The sequence below is a fragment of the Manis javanica genome, chromosome 10 (assembly GCF_040802235.1).
Source record: "Manis javanica isolate MJ-LG chromosome 10, MJ_LKY, whole genome shotgun sequence".
Classification (NCBI taxonomy): domain Eukaryota; kingdom Metazoa; phylum Chordata; class Mammalia; order Pholidota; family Manidae; genus Manis; species Manis javanica.
In genome coordinates this window covers 113,211,597-113,225,942 of record NC_133165.1, presented here as the reverse complement: position 1 = coordinate 113,225,942, position 14,346 = coordinate 113,211,597, and the positions used below count along the sequence as shown (strand labels likewise).

Below are 14,346 nucleotides of genomic sequence, written 5' to 3'. Positions count from 1 at the left end.
GGGCGTGGTGAGGGCGCACGGGGGCGGTGAGGAGGGCCCGCGCTCCCGGGCGGCTGGGAGGGGCGTGGCGAGGGCGCGCGGGGGCGGTGCGGCGGGCCCGCGCTCCCGGGCGGCTGGGAGGGGCGTGGCGAGGGCGCGCGGGGGCGGTGCGGCGGGCCCGCGCTCCCGGGCGGCTGGGAGGGGCATGGGGAGAGTGCGCAGGGGCTGATGGCGGGGGCGAGCTCCCCGGGGCGGTGGAAGGCGGGCACGGCGAGAGTGCGCGGGGGCGAGTGGGGCGGGTCCTCGCGCCCGGGCGGCTGGGAGGGGCGTGGCGAGAGTGCGCGGGGACGGGTGGGACGGGTCCGCGCGCCCGCGCGGCTGGGAGGGCGTGGCCAGAGCGCGCGGGGGCTGATGGTGGGGGCGTGCGCCCCGGGGCGGTGGGAGGAGGGCCAGGCGAGAGCGCGCGGGGGCGGGTGGGACGGCACCCTGGCGGCCGCTGAGAGGCGAGTGTGTGGTGGAGGCGTCCACACTGCGCCTCTCTCCCGGCTTCCGTCCTTCTAGAACCCCTTTGGGGACGGGGCGAGTTTCAGTTTTGGTCGGGACTTGTGCTCTTTCGCCAAAAGAGAGCCTCCTGAACTGAGGGAGGTGGGGCCGCAGGACGGAGGGGGGCCGGGGCGGTGTCTGGTGGAGGCTTTTGGGGGAGGGGTAGCCAGGCGAAGACCCGCCGCTGCAGAAGCCGAATGCAGGCGTCGCGAGCGGCTCGGGCGCGCGGGTGGGCCGGGTGCAAGGACATCGGGCGCCGCTGCGGGGTTTGAGGTGAACAATGCCAGCAGAAAGGCACAGGTGCGGCGGCAGCGCGGACCCCAGAGCGCGGACGCGCCCCAGGCACACCCGGAGCGCCCGCTGGCGGTGCCCCCTCCTTACTGCAGCCCCGGCCCGCGCCCTCCCCCGACCTCCGTGGAGACCTGGGCCTGCGCCGGGAAGCCGCCCGGCCTCCGCGTCCGCGTTCTTGCTTTTACATCGCTCTTCGGCTGCTCCGGCTTTGGCCTTAATTTAAAGGGAAAAGGGAAGAAGGGCCAATTTACCATCTTGTGAGAAATGCACATACTCTAGGGTGTAGTTTTACAAACTTTAGGTTCGAGAACCGCAGGGATTAAAAATTAAATAACATCTCTTTCCGTCTTACAAAGTCTTAAGATTTTCAATTTGGAATTGGGCTTCCGATATTTACAGAAAACAGAACAGCTTTGTTTTTACAGTTGTTAATTCGTTTGTGATTTGATTCTTTGAGCTTCCGCTTCTCAAACCACCTGGAAGACCTTCTGGGTCAACTCTGAGAACCAGAGTCGGCGGGCAGTTCAGGTTTACCAGGCAGGGATTATGAGGACGGTGAGTGTGTTTTAGGTTGAGTTGATGGCGTCAGGGGCATCCTGGGGTCTCTGGTTATTCCAAAACTGTGCCCCTGTTGGGTGGTGAATGGTTGATAGATTAAGGTCCATCGAAGTGATGTGGGACACAAAGGGACATAGGCGTGTCCCCCGTGTAGTGCTAAGACCCACCTCATCTGCATCATTTAGGAGAACTTACTGGCTGATCAGCAAAGGCTTAGGGAGAAATAGACTCTTCCTTGGTCTCCACCCATCCAGTTTATCACTGGAAAGTTCCAGGTGGATAGGAAAGAAGGGAAATACACAGTTTATTTTGTCCATAGGATTTGATTAAAAACCTTTAATAGGGAAATAGAAAAAATATAAGAAACTATTTGCTAGACATCCAAAGTTGTGACCGTAGTCCCTAGTTCAACGCCCTGTTTGTTTTCTTCACTGAGTCTAGGTTGCAGTTATTTTCTGCTTGCCCTTGGGCTGTTCTGCCACCAGCCTGTTAGCTCCCCGGGGCACTCAGCACCACCGACCCCCCCACCTGTCTGGTTCCCCAGCGGCAGCAAGATCCCAGTCCAGGGCAGGCTGTCAGCAAAGGTGTGTCGGAGGCAGGAGTTCCCCACAGAAGCTGTGTGCAAGGTAGGACCAGTTTTCATTTGGCTTTCTGGCTGTCCTGCCAGTTTGTCCCCTTTCCCAGGGATCTCTAACTTCCACAGGGAAAGAGTTGGTATTCTCCAGACCTTATGGAATCTGCATTGTGCCATGTGTTGGAATTGAATTTACATTCAGTGTGTGCATTTTTTGACAAGCTACCAAATCCTTTCCAAGAATATTCTGGTCAAGTGTGCAGTAAGAAGTGACAGTGTAAGAAGGGACAAACCTGACCTTGGCTGCGCTCTGCCACCGACTAACTGGTTCACTCTGACCCCAGCACCGTGTCCTCGTTCGTGGTGGAGCATGATAATCCTTCCCTCATTAGGAATTATATGTGTGAAATTGAGATCATAATAGCTAATGTTTATTGAGCACTTGCTATGTACAGCACAGTTCTTAGAATTTCGTATGTATTGAGTCATTTAATAACTGAGAAAATGGCCAGTAGGGTGCCTGGCTCAGTGTCCAGCATAAAATAAATGGTAGATAAAAATAGCCTTAAAAATTACTGAGAAAAGAGACTAGATTAAAACTTCTTAATGCCACTTGAGCCTGTTGGAAGTGCTATCTACACAGTCCATACCCTTCTATTTTGCTGTGTAGATGAAAACTGGTATATAATGTCCACATGTCATATGTTTAACTGCTTTTTAAGCTTCTTGGTGTGATGTACTTTAAGCCGAAGACTCTTGTCAAGTTACAAGCTGTATACATTTTGTTTGAATATTTATATTTTGACATTATTGATTATAGTGCAAAAGTATTTTTCAAGTGGGTACCTAAGTACCTAAAAGTTATTGTAGATTTAAAAAAATATTTAACTTCAATTTATTTATTTTAGCATAAAATAATTTCTTTATATATGTATATATACACACCCACAATAATTAGCACAGTTTTGGTATAGTATGTGCTCATTGTGTGGCAGCTATTATTATTATTAGCCTGACCTCTGAAATAAAGTCAAAATAAAAATATCCATGAGAGTTATAACTTATTTTAGAATATTCTTGAATTAGTTAGGGCCAGAAAGTATAACGGCAAAACATGAAATGGGAGACACCAGCTTACTCATTCAGTATGAGAACGTTCTGGAAGAAGTACGTCTAGCTGCTTTATAAAGGTGGTACAGCTGCACAATTGGGAAGAAATCGACTACATCTGTGGCTACTCTACTCCAGATGTAGGCCCGGTGTGTTCAGTCTTGGCATATCTGAACAACACTTTTTGTGTTTTTAAGCACACTTTGAAACAAGTAACCAGAAGTGCTTCACACTATGTGCTACTTGTAAGAACATAGGTGATTGCACAATATTAAATTTTGCAAAAGCAAGGCATTTCATATCTATAAAATAAAGTTTAGCTTATTTTGAGTCTGAAATGAGTTGGTTTTCTGGGTGCTTCTGTTAATTAAAACGTAAAGATAAACATAATCATGAAAAAGGAAGCGTGTTTACTCACATGCCAAATGTATCCAGTTTCCATGAAGTTGGGTTTTTCTTTCCTTTCTTCCAGTAGGAAGATAAATGATGAACATCATAAGCAGGAAGTGTGTGAGGGAAACCCTTGTGCATGCATGTCTCCCCTTCTTTCTGTCTCCATCACCTCTTCCCCCACCCCCACCCGACCACCCTCCGTTTATACATTCTTGTTTTCATTTTCTTTGTTTAGATCTGTATCTGCAGAAGCTTAAGCAAGTGATACATGTTTTATATTTGGTTTAAAATACACTCAGTGCAGTACTTTATTTTTTCAAATATGAACAAATTTGTTACCAAGTGGCTGTAGATCTCTGCCAGAGACAGTGTGGGGTTGGATCTGTCTGGGCCACTCAACTAGCTCTGTGATCCTGAGCAAACTTCTCAACCTTTCTGTGCCTTGGGCTCTTGTCTGTAAAATGGGTACAATAAAAATAGCCCTCTGCAGGAGCCGTGAGGATGGAATGAGTTAATTTGGTAAAGCAGTTAGAGTCATGCCTGGCATTGGATAAATGTTTCCTAAAATTATTACAGTATTTGTGCTGACTTTGAAAAGCTTGGCTGAGCATGTGCAGCGAGCAGAAGGGCACCTGGGGAAGGGCGGTGTCCCATGCTGTCCCCAGCCCGCCTGCCCACACCATGCCCTTGCCACTCAGCAATCCCCATGATCACATGCCAAGGATAAAGCCAGGTGTCAGCAAATGGGGTAAAACAGATTTTTTGCAGTGACACTGCGCTGGGGAAAGAGCTGAGCTCCATTTTGACTCGTGCAGAGGTGACTGGGTGTTTTAAAGGGAAAAGGAGAGAGTAGGGAGGGGGAGTGAGTCAGAGAAGTGAAACTTACTGAGTAGGAGGGTGGGTAGATGTCAGTTTGATTAGGCCATCCAGCTGGCAACTACCCCAGCCGGGCATTCAGCCTCCTGTGGAAGCTGGGGGCGGGGGCTATCCTTCTGAGGATCACATTTCAAAGGAATGGCTTTGAGAATGACACTTCTTGGGTTTTGAGGGACACACACCAGTCTCAAAGGGACAGAGGAAGGATTTACAGTTGTGAACTTCCTCAAGCTATCAGGGTTCAGAGGCCCGTCTTCAGGTGTGGCTGAAACGAAGGGTAAATGCTGCTTTTGGCTGCCTGAGCTTCCTCAGGCAGGCCTTTGAAGGAGGCCTGGGGCCACATCCCAGGGACAGCCTTGAGCTACTGGAAACCGTGCTGCCCATGTGTGTTCCAGTCTCTTAGTGTGGGAGGGGGCTGCGATGGGCTGTGCTGAGAGCTGCAGGTCTTACAGGCCCAGGGGAGGGCCTAGTGGAGAGGGCTTAGAGGGGCCTGACCAGAGTTTGGCCAAGGACAGAGCCTTTGCCACATTCCTTAGCAGCTGTGCAGAGTGGTCTCTGTCTTTTCGTGGCTGGTAGTCCCCTATTGATGGACATTTCGGCCCAGTGTGTTGAAGCTTTTATAAACCGAAGGTATTTTCAAGAAAACAAATACATATTAACTCATATGACTTAACACCAAAAAAAACAAATAGTCCAGTTAAAATATGGCAGAGGACCTGAATAGACACATTTCCAAAGAAGATATACAGATGGCCAACAGGCATGTGAAAAGATGTTCCATATCGCTAATCATCAGGGAAATGCAAATCAAAGCCACAGTGACATCGCTGCACAAGAATGGCCACTAACCAGAAGATAAGAAATAACAAGTGTTGGTGAGGATGTGGAGAAAAGGGAAACCTCCTACACTGTTGGTGGGAATGTAAATTAGGGCAGCCTCTATGGAAAGCACTATGGAGGTTTCTCATAAAACTAAATATAGAAATATAATATGAACCAGTAACTCCACTTCTAGGAATTGACCCAAAGAAAACAAAATCTCTGATTCAAAAATATATATGCACCCCTATGTTTATTGCCACATTATTTACAATAGCCAAGATGTGGAAGCAACTGAAGTGTCCATCAGTAGATGAATGGATAAAGAAGATGTGGTACATATACACAGTGGAATACTATTCAGCCATAAAAAAGAAAGAAACCCTGCCATTTGCCACAACATGGATGGACCTAGAGGGTTTTATGCTCGGTGAAATAAGCCAGGTGGAGAAAGACAAATACTATAGTATTTCACTTATTCATGGAATTTAAAAACAAAATGAACAGAACAGCAGTAGACTCATAGATACTGAGAAGTGACTGATAGTTACCATAGGGTGGGGATGGTGAGGGGGATAAAGGGGTATAAAAATTCTCAATCATAATACGGTAGTCACAGGGCTGAAAGTACTGCATAGAGAATATAGGAAATAATTCTGTAATATCTTTGAAAAATATTAAATGGAATTTGATTTTTCAAAAATGATTAATGCAGCATGTTAAAAAATGGCATAATAATCAATCTGAGATTAAGTTTTTTTAAAAGACTCATGAAGCATTACCCTTCTCCTAGGACTAACCACATAAAAAAGTGTGGGGTAAACTGATTATTACCTGATATGCATGCCTGCTGCTTGGGTTTACATCCTGGTTTTGTCTGACAAGTTACACGTCATGGCAAGTTGCATTTCCTATCTCTGTGCCTCAGGGTTCGCATCTGTAAGATGGGATAATGACCTCATAGGGTTGTTGTGAAAATTAGATTTATCCATCCATGTCAAGCTCTTAATAATTGTTATTTAGTTTAACCCAACTTTTTCTTGTTCCACACCAGGCCTAGTGAAGTGTTGGGAAGGATCAAGAATCGCTGTGTTGAGCTTTTGTACCTTCTTTCTGGAATATCTTTCCACTCCTATTCATGTATCTTGAAAGCTTCTCCAACATTCACTGATGATTTCAAATGTACCTATTCCCTAAGCAGCTTGATACTCCACTGACTTGCCGGTAGCATCCTGTGTATATTTTTCCATGATTGAATTTACTTGTATCTCCATGTATTACAATTTGGGGTTCTTGTCTAATCTTGGCTACTCATTTTTGACACCCTACCTCAATAAGCCTTTAAGCACTTGCTGAGGATCTAGGCGTGGATGGGGCAGCCAAACGGGATACGATGAAGATGAAGTCTTCACAGAGAGCACGCAGGCCCACTGTGGCTGCCAGATCGCGAGACTCCCATCGAGGGTAGAGAGGTATAGCACAGGTAGTTGCTTTGGTTTTAATAAATGTCCTGGAAATCTAGAGGAGTCCGCATCATCAAGGAAAGAGGAGTTGTTTAAAGGTAGGTCTTCAAGGATGCTTACAGTTTGATAGGTGGCCTCAGAAGGAGACAGGTGTCCTGGGGAAAATGAGGAACATAAACTTGTCTCTGGGAAAGAATTCCTGTTTGGGGTTGGACTGTTACGGAAAATACTGGAAAAACCTGGACTGGATCACTGACGGAAGAACCAAGCGGCACTCAGAAGTCTTGGAGTGTTGAGGGTTTATTTTACACCAGCAGGGCTCAGAGGGGAGTCATCTCCCGAGGTCTGAGCCCCGAACAAAGGCACGGGGAACAATATATACCTTTCTGCTTCCATATCTGCAACATTTCTACGTGCACTGAAAGGAGCAAGCAAGGGGGAGTAGGTTTAGGGAGTATAAGTGCCTGGCAGAGCGGGGAGTGAAGGGGAGGGCGACGTTAAGGGAGTTTCTGTTGTCTTTGCCAAGAAGGGGAGCAAGGGGAGCCACCTGGACTAGACTGCTGTCCTTGTAAGTTTTTCCCTATCAGGACGAGTAGGGTGAGATCAGATTATGGGGAACTGGAAACTGAACAGCTCTTTAGATGACTAGAGGAAATAGCCCCTGTGCACCTTAGGCAAAGTCCTACTTAGGTAAGTACAGCCTGTGTTAGGGTAATTAGATCAGTGGAATCGAGGGCCTGAGAATTTTTCATGAGAATCCAGTTTCCTATTAAGAGTTTATTTATACATCAGTTTTTGTCCTTAATCAGTAAGAATAGTGAGTAGAATTGAGATCTTTACTGTCTCTCCTCTTCATGAAAAAAATGCTAACGTCCTGACCCCTGTACTTTGATGGTAGTGTTTCCTCTGTGAATCAGAAATGCAGCTCATCTTCCCTTTCAATAGCACATCATTATTAAATAGCTATGTGTTAGCTCACTATTATAATCCTACTGTATTTTGGTAATATTAAGGGCTACAGATAAACAGTACAATTTTTTTGTGTAGGCTTGCTGTCTACTTGAAAACTGAGACATAAATACATAAATAGAGTGGGTCGCGGGTTGGCAAAGGTTTTCTGTAAAAAGCCAGGTAGTCAATATTTTAGGCTGTGCAGTCAGAGAGAGTTGCAACTCTTCAACTCTGTTACTGTAGCATGAAAAGCAGCCATGGACGGTCCCTAACTGAATGCATTAGCATGGCTTTACTTATGGACACTGAAATTTAAATTGCATATAATTTTCAGGTGTCATGAAATGTTCTTTTGATTTCTGTTCAATTATTTAACAATGTAAAAGCCATACTTCGCTCCCAGGCCATACAAAATCTGGTGGCAGTCCAGATTGGCCATAGTGTGTCTAGGCCCCTGCAACGGACTGTGATCGAGAAAGGTACAAAATGAGAAAGTGATGCCGGGGTTCTTGTTTGCAGAGTCATCAGGATAAGAGAAAGTATGGAACTCCCCGCAGGTGCAGGGAGGGGCAAAGTTGCGTTTGGGGTCTCGGTGTCTAGGATTTTATGCCTGCTGCAGTGGGAGTTTTCTAGATTCAGCCAGAATGCGAGTTATAGTTTAACCTGTTTCTGTGAAGGTTTCCAGGATACCCTATTGTAAACTAATAGGCCTACATGACTATGAGCAATGAGCTATTCTATACCACTGGGTCCCAATGCGGAATAAATTGTTACATTGTTTCAATCTCAAGTACCCTGTTTTGTAAGACTTTGTCCTTTTCCAGGGCCCACACTGTACTTCACCTGGGTGGGAGTTACGCCCTGCTGCCTTCCTGTCTCAGGGGGAGCAGAGGTTAACTATCTGTGCAGGCCTGGGGCAGCTTCAGAGGATGCTTTCCGGAGGAGGGGAATTTTACCCAGGCGTTGAAAGGTAAGCCTTCATTTGCCTGGGGTCAACTGAAGGGGGTGGGAGGTACCTTCCAGGCTCCGTGAGCACCGGCAAAAGGGTGGAAAGGCCTGAAGTATGTGGGTGTTTGGAACCATGAATGGTTTGGTGTGGCTTCACAGGGGTAACAGGAAGCAGGGGAGCGGCTGGCAGGGAAGTTGGGCCAAGTTCCGCAAAAGGCTTTTATTGCCATGCCAGCGAGTTTGGATTTTATATCATAGGCGATGGAAGCTTTGGACGTTTCCCGGGAGGGAAGCAATCAAAGTGTACCAGTATCTTACACAGACGTGGAGGGCGGGGGCACAGAAGCTGGGGTAGAGAAGGGCCGAGATTGTTGGTGCAGGGTTGGTGGGGCAGGAACTGGGTGGGAGGGCTGCCTCACATCAGGGGCGTGGGCACTGCCAGAAAGGACGAGGCATTAAGTGGAGACCAGGGAGTGATGCCAAAAGCTGGGAGCCAGAAAACAGCCTGCCAGGGCACTGCATGCAGGAAGAGGGGCTGAGGGCCGGAGGTGGGCAGGGTGTGCAGGGCAGAGGGGTTCCCCCAGCGCCTGCAAAGGCCGGGCAGAACTGTAGGAAAAAGGTGTCCATTTTTATTATAAAAACAACACTTAATAATTTTAAAAAAGTAAGACAGTAGAGGGATGTATGTACAGTCCCCCCTCTCGCCCTCTGCCCTCCCACACCTAGGAGGAATTACCGTCCACGATTTGGTGTGTGTCCTTCCAACTCTGTTCTATGCAAATATACATACATCTTTTTAAATAAAAATGGGAAGCGTACATATTTTCAAGCAATTTGCTCTTTTACTGAAAATATTTATGTCGCAGATACCTTTCCTGTCAGCACATAAAGATCTACCTTATTCTTCTTTAACAGTTTTGTAGTTTTTCAGAGCATAGGTGTAGAATTTATCACATCTTCCCCTGGTGATGAGCACTTGTCGCCATCCATTTAGCCTTTTAACTAATGCTGCAGTCAGCGACCTGTGCAGCAGGCTGAGCCCTCCGCTCGCCCGGGTTTGCTGTGTGCTGCCTATTAGAGCAGGGGGGCCAGGGCAGCCAACAGGTGAGGGCCACCCTGACCACTTACACGCAGGGCTGAAAAGTGGGTCTTGGTTTGGGTGATACATGAGGTAGAATCACCAGGACCTGGCATTGTAGATAAAGTAGTGGCAGAAATAAAAGTTGATAAAGGTTCTAGTCCATCAGCAAATCCCACCCCAGCTTTATCTTAAGAATTAACCCAAAGTCGGTTTGTTTATTACTCTACCCACCACTGCCCACTCTAATCCAAGCCACAGTCTCGTCCCTGGACCAGGGAAATAGCCTTTCGCGTCTCTGTATACGTGTAGTCTATTCTCCCAGAGCAAATGCAATGATCCTCGTAAAATGTGAGAGAGCCGGTTGTGCCTCACCTCAGAACCCAGAATTAAACCCAGCTCCCCACTGAGGCCCCCAGGAGGCTCGGCTCAGGGACCATTCCCTCGGAAGCCGCACGCCCCAGCCCCGGGCCCTTCCAGCACTTAGTGCATGCAAGGGCCCTTCTGGTTTGATTCGTTCCTGGATTTGTTTCCCGTCGGTCTCCCTGCCAGAATGGAAGCCTCTGGAGCGCAGGGACTTGTTGCTTTCGCTACTGCATCCTCAGTGCCTAGCACAGTGCCTGGCACAGATGGGTGCTTGGTAAATACTTGTCTGGAATTTTACTGAGTGGGTTGCCCTGATTCAGAGCTTTCATTAACACCTTCATTCCCGCAGCGTGGCTACTAAGTGCCTGCTGTGAAGAGGCCCACCCAGCCAGACAATCCTGTGTCAGCATTTAGTGGGCTTATTGTTATTTTCCTGCCTCTGAATCCTGCCTCTGCTGCCCCCAGGGCATGCCCTCAACAAGTCCTTCACCCCTCTGCCCCTCAGCTGCCTCCCCTGTAAAGTGGGCACATGGATCTCATTTCCTTCACGTGCTTGTTGTGAGGATTAAACAAGCTGATGCACGTGGAGCACTAGGAGCCGTGGGCACAGACTCGGCTAATACTGCTGTCACTGCTCTCACTACCGCGTGCCGGGCGCTGCTCCAGGTGGTGGAGGAACAGGTGAGAATACATTCCTACTCCTAAGGGGCTCCCGGCGGGGGCAGCGGGGGCCGACAGCTCAGGGTAGTCCTCCTCATACCAGGTGTGCACAGGGAGCCAGGCGGCAGCGCTCCCTGCGGGACGTGGCTCCTAAGGGAGTCTTTAATCTGGAGAGCTGCCCTGCACATCTTCTCTCACCCAGTCCAGGCCCCGTCTGTGACCTGAGCTCCTGCCCAGGGTCCTAGCGGCTCCCCTGACGGCCCTTCTGGTGCATTCTCCGCTCAGCTGCCAGAATGTGGCCTCCTCCTGTGCTGCTGATCCCTTGCTCGCACGGAGCAGTTTTACAGGCTTTGCATTTGTAGGTGTTTTGTTTTCTTTCATCCTGCCTGAGGAAATGCCAGCCTCCCTCCTAGGCCCCTGCCCGCAGGGCTCCTTCCTGTCCGTGGGCTCAGCTTGTTGGTGAGGCCTGTTAACATCAACATATTTACTCGTGGCCCTGGACATTTCCCGATTACTTATTTTTCTATTTGTTTGCCTTTTCCACTAACCTAGCAGTTCCCCGGTATTTTGGTCTCAGAACCCCTTTACACCCAAAAAAATTGAGGATCCCCAAGAGCTTCAGTTTAAGTGGGTCAGTGTTAAAGATGAGAAATTTTAAAAATACGTATTAATGCATTTGAAAATAATAAGCCCACTAAATGTTGACATTAACAGCATATTTTTATGAAAGGAACTTTTCAAAAACAAAATGTGAGTATGGTGGCATTGTTTTCCATTTTTGTAAATTTAATGTCTATTCTAGACACAAGAAGTTGGTAAGACATACTACTTACCCATCAGCCTTGCTTATAATTTTTTAGTGGTAAAATATACATAATGCAAAGTTTACCACTTGACCCATTTTGAAGTGTGCAGGTTAGTGGCATTAAGTCCATTCACACTGTTGTGCGACCATCATCCCCATGCATCTGCAGAACTTTCTCATCTTCCCAAACTGGATCTCTTTCCATGAGTGACAGCTCCTCATTCTCTGCTTGGGGTTTTGTCCAGGTAATAGGGATGGCTACCTCATTTCTGGAATAATGTTTTCTTTGCCCTAATACAGATTTTCTGAGTATCTACTGTTGGCATCACCAGAGTCAAACATTTGGAATGCCTTCCACCTGAGACCTAGAGCTAGCACACACTCTCTGTGCTTAGGCAGCTTAGTTTTAGGTTGATAGGGACATAAGATGAACTGAAATTGAGGTGAAAGTGTGTATTCATTCAGAAAATACTTATGGAAGTCTGTTTGCATTGATTGCAAAATGCACACTTTTTCACCTTCTGGCCTCCCTTAAATTGGGATGAATTTACTACCAGTGGATATCATAGTTTAATCCTCAGACTTCTTTCATAGTGGTATATAAAGTAATGGTGCCCTTTACAATCAAAGGTAGCTTAGATGTGATGGACTACAGTATGTGTCAGGTGCCTAAGTGTGGTGTACAGCCGTGATCAAAGCAGACAGAAAGGACTGGATAAATCGTAGCTGGCACTCATTAGATCTGCGTTCCTTCCTTCTTTCAAAAACTGGCAGCGAGGCACCTGAAGCCCACGTAGGCTTTGTACATGACTGCTCTCTCCGCCATTACAACCCAGTAGATGCTGCAGGCATTTGCAATCTTGGATGCCAGTAGAATAAGATGTTCATTGCCTTCTGCCGAAAAATAACAATATCTTGTTATCATTTTATAACTTACATAGCATTTCTACAGGCATAATTTAACAAACAGGTACTGAGTGAGTGACTTTTCTCATTGGATCACAGCATCCCTTTGAGTCAGGCCACAGTCGCGTCACCATCTGTTGGGGATGAAGGTCTTGTCCAAGATCAGCCTAATGAAGGGCAGACCTGGGCTGATAATCCAGGCCTTGTGATTCTTGTGCGGATGCGCGTCAAGTCCAGTTCCTGGGAGGAGTGTGTCCGTGTCTGACCTGTAAACAGTCCTGCTGCTCCTTCTACTCAAGGCTCCGTCTTGAGACACCGTCTAGCTTTGGTTTACTCAAAATACTTCAAAGGTGGAGACTTCTCTAGAGTTTCAAGCTAGGCCATAGAGGCTTCCAGGCTCTTCCCATATTTATTAAACAGCTAGGAATTTTCAGAAGTAAAATGGAGGCTAATATTCATGGAGAGGGACCTGGGGTCAAAGACACATTCCGAGGGTATCCTGGAAGCCGAAGACGTGGCTGGGGCCACATGGCTCCTAGCATGTGAAGAAACTCGTGCAGCATGATGGCCCTGGCCGCGTCTGGTGCAGGGCTCTGGATTGCTGAGGAGCAGGACAGGGGATGGATTTTACTCTTTAAAATGTGGAACCTTTACCATGCGCCACACGGAGCCCTGCCGTCGAACCTGGGGCCTGGCGGGTAGGAGTGTCCGAGCCACTTTGTGACTGTCCCGTGTCGCGTCCTTCATGGCCTCTGGTGGGTGTTTTCACTTTTCTCTCTATGCCTTCCTTTGCTTTTGTTTCGTCCTCACACTTTCTCCATCTTTCTGACTCTGCTCAAGTTGATCTTTTTCTCCTTTTTAATTGAGGAGAACCACAGAAGTAGAGAACTGCACCCATAGCTTTCAGAGGCCCCCTGGTCAGGTCCTTGAGTCCCCCAACTCCGTGTGCAGCACCCACAAAAGTGGCCGTGGAAAGGCCCCCTCAGCGCCCGTGGCTGGCACTCTCCGGCCCACCCCAAGGTGTCAGCGTGACGCACATCATGGAAAACCAGTAAATGCGTGGGAGGTCTGAAATAAGATACCGAGTAACACGTTACGAACCAACTTTGTATCTTAAAATAGATTACATTCGTCCTCCCTGATTCAATGTCAGAAAATTTACAGACTTTTTGGTCATTTGGAGGGGTCAGCATAATTCTAAGCTGAAAAAAGTAGACCAGTGTCCCCAGCAGCTAAGACGATCTAAGATGCTGTATAATGCTTTGCACTTTTTAAATACTAGTAAGAATCAAATCAAGGGAAAGAGGCCCAACAGAGAGCTGAAAACATCATCTCCTCCACTACAGCTTGTACAATTTATACATGATAGCTTGATTTTCTATAAAGTCCTAGTGAATATATTAACAACGTCCTCTTTCTTTGGGTGAAATTAACATTCTGCATGAACCGAAAGTTGATGTTTTTATTTGTTTCTCTGTCCTGTGGCAGCACTCATGGCTTTGCCACCTGTGCCTGACAGCTCCCACCTTCATACCCCTGACCGGAACCCCTCTGCTGAGCACCCTCGGGCGCCTGGCTGGTTTGTCGGCATCTCTGTGCGTATCCCCTCTGGCCTGTGGGCCTGCTCATCGCTCAGTCTGTCCCACAATTGATGTAACTCCATCCCCCTGTTGCTCAGGCTGGAGCCCTTCCTGTCATCCTTTCTCCCCTCTCCTTTCCCCCAGAGCCAGTCTGTCATGAGATGCCACTGGCGCTGTATTCAAGTAACTGTAGAACCTCCAGCCCTTGCCAGCCCTACTGCTGCGGGCACCTGCACCTCTCCTCTGGCCGCTGCTGCAGCACCTCAGCCCGGCTCCCTGCTTCTCAGAACTCTTGCTTCCTAAAACCGTTCTCAGCACAGCAGCCAGAGCCATGTCCTGTCCAAAAACTTGCCATGGCCCCTCCCTTCCCTCCATAAGCAGCATCCTTACAATGGCTTCTAAAGTGGCACTGGCCTCAGTACCTCCCTGAGCTCATCTGCTGACCT

At 47.9% G+C, this 14,346-nt stretch overlaps 1 long non-coding RNA gene across 1 annotated transcript in view; it reads left to right on the top strand.

The window, feature by feature from the left end:
* Positions 1 to 458: 458 nt before the first annotated feature.
* The window catches only part of LOC108399019 (uncharacterized), a 38,183-nt gene continuing 24,295 nt past the window's right edge, over positions 459 to 14,346 (top strand). The window contains exons 1-2 of the long non-coding RNA XR_012121622.1: positions 459 to 1,997; positions 8,382 to 8,527. This is a non-coding gene — a long non-coding RNA (uncharacterized lncRNA). The remainder of the gene's footprint in view (positions 1,998 to 8,381; positions 8,528 to 14,346) is intronic.